The following is an 11,203-nucleotide window of genomic DNA, read 5'->3' on the forward strand; positions in this document are numbered from 1 at the left end:
CCTGAGTTCAGATCCCAGCAACCACATGGTGGCTCACAACTACCCGTAATGAGATCTGACGCCCTCTTCTGGTGCAGCTGAAGACAGCTACAGTATATAACACCCGAGCTAGTGGGCCGGAGCAAGTGGGGTGTCCTGAGTTCAATTCCCAGCAGCCACATGATGGCTCATGGCCATCTGTACAGCTACAGTGTACTCATACACATAAAAATAAATAAATTAATTTAAAAAAAAGAAATGTGTTGATTGTCATCCAATGGTCTCTCTAATTTGGTAATTGGAGAAATAGGTCCAATATTGTACAACCTATATACACTTTCAGCTTGTTTGTACATGACAGTGTCTCGCTGTGTACCACATAATGGTCTTGAAATCATGCTTCTCCTATCTCAGCCTCTCTATTAGTAGGATTGTTTATTTGATGTTTTTACACTATACTATGGTTTTCAGAACAACTTACATATTTCAAAATTATGTATACAGCCAAAAGAAATGTGGACAATTAATTTGGGAGGTGGCTTGTAAAAGAACAAGAAAGAATGAGACTGAATGGTTTGCTTGATATTTATTTTATAACTATTGTATCAATTTTGAAGAAAAGGACTTTATAAGTTACTCTTTCTCTGAGATTAATGCTTCTCAAAATCATCATAGCCAATGAACCAGATTCTTACCCTCACCTAATATCCGTGCCACCCTCCAAGCAGAACCATTGTTCATTGAAACAGTTGGTGAATGACTTCATAGATAGACTATCTTAATATGCACATCATTTCTTAAATGAATGTAACCTGTTCCCTGTGGGCTGAGAATGAAGACAGTCACTCAAGTCAAATAGCTTTAACCATAGCAGGAAGTCTGTATTCAAAAATCGTGCCTACAATTCATTCCTTGGCACAGCAGAACTATCAACTCTCAGCTTAGCTACTATGGAGGTAAAATCCTTTGGTGATGTGAGGGTCATTGAAGTACAGCCTTATTACAATGAACTCCAGTGTCTAAAAATTGTTCTTATTTTAGGCTTGTACCACAGTAAGAGTCAAGATTTTAAGCTCTACTAAATTTAAAACAAACAAACCAACAAAAAGGCTTTATTTATGTTCATTTAAAAAAACTAATAGAGATGTATTATTTTAAAAGATACAGTTAATATCTTTGGAGTTATTTAAAATTTATATTGAGAAAAATGTATGTATTTTCAGTATTGCTGTAGACAAGCATCTACATAAGACTGTTCAATTGATTGTTGTTTTATAGCAAACAACTTTTATAGTACTCATTTTTATTGTTACAATATTTTATAAGTTTTAAAGAATACGACAAAATAAAAACAAAAAAAAAAAAAAAAAAAAAAAAAAAAAAAAAAAAAAAAAAAAAAAAAAAAAAAAAAGAAGAGTGACCCCAGCATACATACCATAGTGGGCCTAGAGATTCAGCTGGTGGAGGCTGTCAGTCAACTAAGTTCACAACCACAGATTCTCTTGACAGATTTATGGCTACCTCACAAAAATGCTGTTCTTTCTCCCTACCATAGTTGGAGGAACAGCCAACCCCACCTTCAAAAATCTTAGGGTTGTCAAAATCACTGGTCTCATAGGACTCAGAAGTTCACAAGAGGAATGTTAGAAAGTTAAGGGATGAATGAGAAAAGAGCTATCAGTGTTCAACACATAGGAGAAATAGGAAACACTGCACATCTGAGGGAACAGGTTATCACTGCCAGTAGCTAGGACACATAAGACAGCCCAGAGATATCCTTGAGACAAGAAGAAAATATATAAGGCTAATTAAATTCAAATATGAATCTTGATTGGATATGTGTGACTGAGTGTGTGGGCTTTATGAAAATAGGAGCTCTGCTTATCATTCTAAATGTCAGTCATCTCTTTCCAATACCCCACTTAAAGACCTAGTGTGTGTAAGGTAAAAAGTCCAAGCTCACATCCCAGTTTTGAAAACCCACCAATCCCTGAACTTGCCACAAGGTCAAACCACAGAACCACACCAATCCCAGGCCACCCTGGAAAACTCCTCCCCTGCCCAAAAAAAAAAAAAAACCCATATGTAATGTTTGTATATGCTTGGCCCAGGGAGTAGCACAATTACAAGGTGTGACCTTATTGGAGTAGGTGCATCACTGTGGGCATGGGCTTTAAGACCCTTGTCCTAGCTGCCTGGAAGACAGTCTTCTCCTAGCAGCCTTCAGATAAAGATGTAGAACTCTCAGCTTCCCCCTGCACCATGCCTGCCTGGATGCTGCCATGCTCCCACCTTGATAATAATAGACTGAACCTCTGAACCTGTAAGCCAGTCCCAATTAAAAGTTGTCCTTATAAGAGTTTCCTTGGTCACGGTGTCTGTTCACAGCAGTAAAATCCTAAGACACCATATAAAGCCTTCCTCCTGTTCAGTTCTTTGTTGTTTCTCACCCAAGCAGAGGTAGGCACTCTCCTATGTCTTTCTCAATAAATCTCTTGTGTAAGGTTTGTTGTACAGTGGGACTTTGTGATATTTGTTGGTTCCCTCAGAACTATAACACTTATAGTATGATGTTCCTATAACTGAACATACTAAGTATATAACTGAACATATTTTTTAAACAGAAAAAAAATATATATCCTTTTTCTCTAGTTTTTCAATCTCATTTGATGACAGAAGGTTCATCAAGCCACTCAGCTAGAAAACTAGGAGATATCTCCTTCACTTTCAACTTCAATCATTTCACATAGTCATCAAATCAGTCTATTCAATCATCTAAACTATTGTCTGTCTACTGTCTTCTGTTTATTTCTATTGTTTTGCTGTTAGAAGCATTTTATAGTAGCTTCTACTTTGCCCTGGACTACCAAACTTCCCTCTCTCTCTCTGTCTCTCTCTCTGTCTCTCCGTCTCTCTCTCTCTCTCTCTCTCTTTCTCTCTCTCTCTCTGTGTGTGTGTGTGTGTGTGTGTGTGTGTGTGTGTGGTGTTAATACATTTTTATGCTTGGAACAAGAGCTGTCCCTCTTCAGTACACCTCTAATTATATTTTCCTATATGAAGTAGTCACATTGCTCAGCATTATGAGATATATTCCGATGTGTCTTACATACCACAGACGCAGCTCAACATTAATTCTGTGGGGTTCATTATCCAGCTCTCTTCCTTCCTTTAGCCAGCATTTATTGGTTGTCTACTCTGTCAGAGACACATTTTCCCCATAGAGCAACTAGAACTTGTTTTGTCTTAATAAGCCATATTCTTTCTTGTTTTCTAGGTTTTGTACATTATACTTCTGATGTCCCTGACTTCAAGATCTATTTTATATACTGCATCTTCTCTGAAGTCTTCTATGCCCTTGTCATGGTGTGCTTCAATACATATAACTTAATATGACATTATCATATTGGGTTTCAATTTATCCAATATTTATTGTGTCTACTAAGTTACAGCACTAAAATTAGGCACTAAGGTTGCAAGAATGAGACATGGGCCCTTCTATTAAAAATCTCAGGACTTACTGTGTCTTTTCTTCATGAGACTGAAGTCTCTTAAAAGACTTGGGTTTGTGCTTCCTAAATATGGCAAGCATTTTGCTATTAGAGAAGCAAATTATTCAGTTCTTTTAAAAGTTTCTTTTGACTATCATGTGACAAAACTTTCCCTGAAGAGATACAACAAACACACATCTACTCATTCCCGATAGGGAGCTCCTGACAGACCAAAGTCTACCCTGATGAACCAATGAGTTTATTGGTTACTTGTAGAGCAGAAACAACTCAAAGACAGCTGCATTTCTAAGGCCCACCTGCCCCAACAGGTGTGACGTCTCACAAAATCTGAGAAACCTAGAAATTAGTGTGAGGGACTCTAACAGGTCCAAGCATGACTAACATGGCTCTGGAAGACCTTGCCATTCCCTCTTTTCTCTCCCTTGTAAACCGTAGATTACATCCCCAAAGCTGGCCACCATTATTTGGGCACTTTCTCTTGCTGGACTCATATATATGTAAAGCTGATCACCAAAGTCCAACTATCAAAGTATTGAAGTCCAGTGAAGTGAAAACTTAAGGGTTCTTTGGAAAGTCAGTTGTGTTGGATGATGTTTTGCTGGGGCAAACATGTGAAGGGGTGTTTTCCCGAAGCAAGCAAGTGGAAAGACATGTGATGAAGGATTCTTCACTAATGACACACATATATTGGTGTGCCTAATATTGCATAGTTGAGCTCCATTTGTCAGGACTCCATAGAGATAAACACACCAGAAATTTTCTGATGGTATGCTGCAGTTTCTTGTAGCTTCTGTGAACTTGGGCTGATTGGCAGAGTGATGTCAGCTGAGACAGACTCATGTACTGACGCAAGACCTGTCGAAGTCATGTCATGTTTGGAGGGAGTATAAGTAGAACTCGATAAACAGTGACAGAGTCTGAGCTTGGTTTGCTTGCATAGCTGAACGCTTGTTGGTTGCCTGTCTTCTCTGATCTTCACTCCCTTGGGAGAGGCACAACAAGAGTTGCTCCTGCTGGTCCAAATCCCTCCTGCCTAGGTCATGCCACCCACTGTTACTGACTTGTGTTTGCTATTCTGAGTCTACTGAACTGGACTGCTGCCATATCCATAAAGAGATCACAAGTGAATGAGCTGCCACTGCTGACCTGTGAACTGAACTGTTGATCTCCAGGCAATACAGATGAGAGTTACTCCAAAGAACCATTTCTAAACATGTCCATTTCCCCCATATCCATTCTTTTCCACTACCTTTGGTGGGTGGTGGACCAATAGGGAGGATAACACATTTAAGAAATGTCATTAAAAGTATGTAGGTGGTGCCATCCCTGGGCTGGAAGTCTTGGGTTCTATAAGAGAGCAGGCTGACCAAGCCAGGGGAAGCAAGCCAGTAAGGAACATCCCTCCATGGCCTCTGCATCAGCTCCTGCTTCCTGCTTGAGTTCCAGTCCTAACTTCCTTTCATGATAAACAGCAATGTGGAAGTAAGCTGAATAAACCCTTTCCTCCCCAACTTGCTTTTTGGTCATGATGTTTGTTCAGGAATAGAAATCCTGACTAAGACAAAGTAGGTTTTGAAAAAATTAAAGTTATAGTCCAACAATCAAAAGTTACCTTTTGGCCCTAATTAACATTCCCAGTCAAAACATACCACCACATTCTAGTCCATTCTTACACAGAACTCCCCTTTTTTTCCCTCTTAAAAATTACACCTGCACTTTCAATTTGCTGCTGGTTTCTGCCTGAGTGATAAACCAGTCACTTTACTTTTCTTCCTTGTTTAATAATGGATCTCTCTATGAAAATGGGTATTTGAGTGTGGTTTGGGCCTAATCCAGGGTCCAGGGGGGAGCACCCTGCAGTGTGCAGATCCCTTCACACTGCACAGCCTAAAGGTAGCTCAATAGATTGGAGAGTGCCATTTCCAAGTGTCCTCTCCTTTGTCTAAATTTCTTCCAGACAGCTTGGTTTGTTTCTGCTTTCCTAGATAGCTGATCTAGTCTCGAAGTCTTTCTTGAAGCTTGGCTTGTCTGAATTTTTGCAGTTTTTATTGTTTACTATGGCAGGGAAGAGCCTAGTGAATCTGGTCATTTTCAGCAACTTCCTGAAGCTATTTTGAGTTGTTGACCTTCCTGCCCAAGGAACTTCCCTGAAGGATAGAATGTTTCAGTTTTGAAGGAAGCTGTTTCACAACACTATTCTTCAAAAATTTTGTGGTCCTCTTGAAACCATGCCAAGAACACCTCTTTCTTCTAAGCCTAATGACATTGGTAAAGGATCCAGTCTGTCAATTTAATTTCCTTCACCTTGGAGGTTTGTGTCAGTTTAATTTTCTTCATCGTGAGGTTTGATGATCCTTTTATAAAGAGTGCCAACTGATTCTCTGTAGTGAGAATTTTGGTTTCTTTGAAAAAACACGGAACTATTAAGACAATATGTTTTCACTTTAATCCCAGGTATGGGATATGTGTCTGCTTCAGATTGTCCACAGCAGATGACGTGCCTCATGCTCTAGCAGGGATGAGATATTGCCAGCAGCAGACAGTTTCTGTGATTGGTTGGGTAGATTATTGGTTGTTGATTGGTTGCTGTTGGTCATTGTTTATTAAGAAGTCTGCACAAAGCAGAAATAAGAAAAACAAATTAGATATCAAAAAACCAAAACAAAAAACAAAAAAACAAAACAAACAAAAACAAGCAAACAAACAAAAAAACAAACTTGCCCCAAGGAACTCAACACCTCTAATCGGCAGGAAGTAGTCTAATGATAATGTCACCCCCTCCTTTTCTCCTTTATTCTTTTTTTCTCTCCTGCCTAGTGTTAAGGGGTTGAAAGGGTGGAGAAGAATGGCAGAAAAGAAGAATCCACAAAGTAGCCAAAAGTCCAGCTCCCATTCTCTCCTCTTAGAGGCGGATCAGCGTTACTTTTACTTATTTTTAAGGAACAGAAAACTTCATAAAGGAACGTTGCATGTCTTTCAAACCTGATCAGAAAAGCTATGCTTGGTTCCACCTCGCTCTCACTGGGAACCCAGCCACCATTAGAGTGATGACCATTCAGAACCAAGTCACCATGCTATAAGGGAGAAACTTAGGAACGTGGCATGTGCTTATTTATGCATGCTGACCCCAGCTGAGGACCCAGCTGACAGCCAATATCAACTTCGACAAGGTGTGGGTACCCCATCCTCAGATGATTCCAACCCTCTCAGTTGATGCCAAGGTCATCAGAGGGAAGCAGAAATGGCAACTTCAGCCAAAACCAAACATTATTTTAATCCACTAAATTTTTGTGCGTTTACTATGTAGCAGTGGAAAGCTGAAACAATACTAAAATAAACTACAACCCAAATGCTCAGAGCAACTCCTTAGATAAGCCTCCAACTGGATACAAATGTTGTTTTAGAACCACAAACCCAGGATGCTCCAACGAAGCGTGGCAAGCTGTGCCCAGAATTACAATTGGATTATATAATTAGCAGACAACAAGATCCATAGAGATAACCTAAAGCCTTTCCATGTTGAAATACTTGCCATTGTTTCAGGCTTCTGGCTTCCTTTCCCGACCGCCATATACTCTTCTTCACACAGCCTCGAGAATAGAATCCTTAAAATGTTAGTCAAATTATGTCTTCCTCCTACCCCCAAAGCCTTCAGTAGCTTTCAATTTTACACAAAGCATAATTGCAATCATCCCTCTGGCCAGATGCCTACCTATTTTTGCTTCCCACCTAGCTCATTTCCTTCTCCCACATTTCACATTTATTCTACTTTACCCACTTGACATCCTTCCTGTCCCTAGAGCTTGCCAAGTATGTTTCTATCTTGGAATTCCCCCCAGCTTATTCCTGCCCATGTTCAAGATTGCTTTAGTATGGGGATTCAAAGATATCACAACATAAAATAGAGCTCCCAATTCTCTATTGTTTTTCTTCATAGCTAACCATCAGTTGACATAGTACACAAATTTCTGTTTACATGTTTATTTTCTATCTCCTTCCATTAGACTGTAAGCAATGTGAAAGTAGGAACTTTACTGCTTATCTCCAGAGCTTAGAACAGCATCCAGAACACAATAATTATTGCTGGATGTATGAATAAATAGTTTTTAAAACAAGAACCAAGCTAGGCATGATGGTATATAGTAGTTGTCCTAGAGCTTTATAGGTAGATCAGAAAAAGAGTAATTTGAGATGTGGGCTATACAGTGACTTTCAAGCCAAAGGCTCAACTACCACAGAGCCATACTTTGTCCAAAAGAAATAAGAGGTACAAAATGTAAACATTTAAAATCAAGTATGATTTACACTTAAGATCATGTGTTTGCCTGTGTACTCAGGTATTAGTAACTGATGGTAGCCATGTTATATATGTTTCTATATGCAAAATCACAAAGATCTGTAAAAAAATTTTAATAGGAAACATTGACTGAATTCATATATGAGGTGAAAAATGCCACGTGAATACAAGATATGGACTAAAAACACAATAGATAACTTGACAGCATTTCAGACGGTATTACATGTTAATCGGTATATTTATCACATGATAGAAGGGTCCTCTGACCTTCACACATGTGCTGTGACATGCATGTGCCCACACTAATTAATTAACTAAACAAGTTAATTAATTAATTAAAAATCATGTTTTTTAAAAATTTGAAGTAATTGAGGATAAAAGTTCTAAAATAAAAGTTAGACAGATCATTTTATAAGACAACTATATAAACAAATACAAGTTCTGTTTTGACTGCAAAATGCATATCATTTATGATTCATATGTTTCTTTATGACATCAGCAGTCCATCAACATAAAACCTAGCTGTGGTGACTATCCACAGTTGTTAACTTGACTACATCTGGAACTAAAACCTAAAAATGGAGGGCACATTTATGAAGGATTTTTGCTTAATTTCAAGTAAGAAGATCCGCTTCTGATCTGGATGTTTGAGAAGGGATGCCTTTAATCGAGATCTTTTTTTTTTTTTTTTTTTTTTTTTGTGGTTTTTCGAGACAGAGTTTCTCTGTGTAGCCCTGGCTGTCCTGGAACTCACTCTGTACACCAGGCTGGCCTTGAACTCAGAAATCCACCTGCCTCTGCCTCCCAAGTGCTGGGATTAAAGACGTGTGCCACCACCGCCCAGCTTTAATCGAGATCTTTAGTCAAAATCTAATCTGGGTAATGCCTTGTGCTGGATACCTATATAAGGACAAGGAAGAAGGAAGCTTTTGTTCTTTGCCTGTTTACCCTTGCTAGCACTAGCGTCTACTTCAGAATTTCAGTGTATACTGAAGACCAGCTGAGATATTTAGCCTTAAACAACTACAGAATTCTTGAACTTTCCATTCATTGCCATTGTTGGATTAACTGGACTACAGCCTCTAAATCATTCTAATAAGTCCCCTTTCTAGATTTATAGAGAGATTCATTTTATAAGTTCTGTTACTCTAGGAAACCTTGACTAATACACTAGCCATGAGCATCACTAGGTTCTGGATAAGCAAGCTCTACAGCCCTGTGTTATGGAGACTTGGCCCCCAGCCTGTGGTAAGAGTGAGAGGCAGTGGATTATTGAAGAAAAAGGACCTAGAGGATCTTCAAAACTGACAAAGGCATAACTTTGACCCCTCAGTCCTCTTGTAACTCCTTTCTCTTAAAGTCTCAGCCACTAGATGAGCACCTGTTTTGCTCTGACACATGATCCCTGCATTCTCCTTAGAACAGGACTAAAAGCAATGTGGCCAATCAAACATGGACTGGGAACCTCAAAATCGTGAGCCCAAGTAAACCTCTTTGCAAGTTAATTTATCTCAGAGGCCTGCTTCAGTAACAATATGGATTGCAACAATACAGGCATTAATCCTGAAATTTCCACCTTTAAATTTTTTCCTTTTAGTCACACAAAATCATATCTTTAAATATTTTTCTGTGTTGTAAAGAAATGAAAATAGAAGTTTGTATTTAACCCCAATCATAATGCATTTCAACTGACAATGACAGAAGCATATGCTTTCTGTATGCTTACTGTAGTCGTGTCCCTTAATTATGTTAAGACCAATGAGAGTTCAGGATCCAAAACCCTCCACTCATCCCTCCCAGATTCCCCCAGTGATGGATACGTTGGGACAGAAATGACAAGCCTTCATTCACTCTGCCACCATTCGCCTTTATCTCCAAACCCTCCAGAAATATGCAATTGATGATTTCTGTATTTGTTACTTTGGGGTTACTGTGATAAATACCACTAAAACAACTCTGAGAATAAAAGGTTTATTTCATCTTATATTCCCAAGTCATAATTCAGTACTGATGAAAGTTATGGCAGGAACTGAAGAAGAGAGAGAATATTTCTGACTTATTTGTTCTCCATGGCTTGTTCAGTTTGCTTTCTTGTACAACCCAGGACTTCCTGCCCAGGGATGGCACTGCCCACAGTGGGATAGGTCCTTCTACACCAATCATTAATCAATAAAATGCCCCCCCCACAGACTTGTCCCTGGTCCAATCTGATGTACCCAATTCCTCAATTAAGATTTCTATCTATGGAAGAAGGGAACTGGGTGGAAGAGGGGATAGGGAGAGGAGGGGAGCTTGGAGATCATATGAAGGGAGAGCAGGGGAGAGGGAAGGGAGATCAGCTGGGGGTGGGTGCATCTCAGGGTCATGCCAGAGACGATGGACAGGGAGAGATCCCAGAGGGTCTAAGGGGGTGATTCTAGCTGAGATTCTTTGCGATGGGGGATACAGATCCTGAAGCAGCCACTTCCTGTAGCCAGGCAGGACTCCCAGAGGAAGGATAAGGACCGCAATCTACCCAAAATGTGTCCTGCCTACAAGATATGCAGGGACAAAGACAGAGCAGAGACTGAGGGACTGGCCAACCAATGACTGCCCCAAGTTGAGACCCAACCCATGGGCAAGAACCAATCTCTGACACTATTACTAGTACTCCGTTGTGCTTGCAGACAGGAACCTAGCCTAACTTTTCTCTGGGAGGCTCCAAACAACCAATGGAAAGAGATGCAGAGATTCACACCCAAACAGTAGATGGAGCTCATACAGAAAAGATGGGAGAAAGATTGAGGGACCTGAAGAGGACAGGGACTCAATAAGAAAACCAACAGAGTCAACTACCCTTGACCCATGGGGGTTCTCAGAGACTGAATCACCAATCAAAGAGCAAGCACAGGCTGGACCTAGGGCCCCTGCACATATGTAGCAGATGAGCAGCTTGGGGTGGTGGGGATAGAGTAGGGGGTAAGGGGTAGGAGGAGGTTGACATCCAGCTAGGTGGCTTCTCTTTCTAAGAGGGATTGGAGGAGGACTTATGTGAAGGGGTACTGCAGGAGGAGAGAAAGTGCTGATATTGGGTTGTAAAGTGAATAAGTAAATAGATTTTTTAAAAAAGAATTTAAATCTCTACCTTTCCTACCTTGTGCAGATTAGAAGACAATGAATGGAGGTCTATGATGTTCTTTTCCCTTTCTGGATCCTGAAGAAGAAACAGAAATACAAAGGATTAACCAATTCCTGAGCTGTACTTCATTCTCTTGGTGAGGGGCTTTTATGATAAAATGTTGCTCTATATTCAAGGACCCCATGTTATTATGATGAGGAATTTTGTTCATTTTGATGATTTAAGGAAGAGGACCCCCCACACACAGTTCCTCTCTACTGTGCATAATTAATACAATTAAAGATTTGTAGACTAATTTAA

General features: G+C 39.8%; 1 long non-coding RNA gene across 2 annotated transcripts in view; it reads left to right on the forward strand.

The window, feature by feature from the left end:
* Nucleotides 1–8,333: 8,333 nt before the first annotated feature.
* LOC116080578 overlaps nucleotides 8,334–11,203 on the forward strand; it is a 4,524-nt gene continuing 1,654 nt past the window's right edge. For both annotated transcript variants that reach the window (XR_004114485.1, XR_004114484.1), the window contains exons 1-2: nucleotides 8,334–8,403; nucleotides 10,928–11,039. This is a non-coding gene — a long non-coding RNA (uncharacterized LOC116080578). The remainder of the gene's footprint in view (nucleotides 8,404–10,927; nucleotides 11,040–11,203) is intronic.

This window comes from Mastomys coucha, unplaced genomic scaffold, assembly GCF_008632895.1.
Source record: "Mastomys coucha isolate ucsf_1 unplaced genomic scaffold, UCSF_Mcou_1 pScaffold6, whole genome shotgun sequence".
NCBI lineage: Eukaryota > Metazoa > Chordata > Mammalia > Rodentia > Muridae > Mastomys > Mastomys coucha.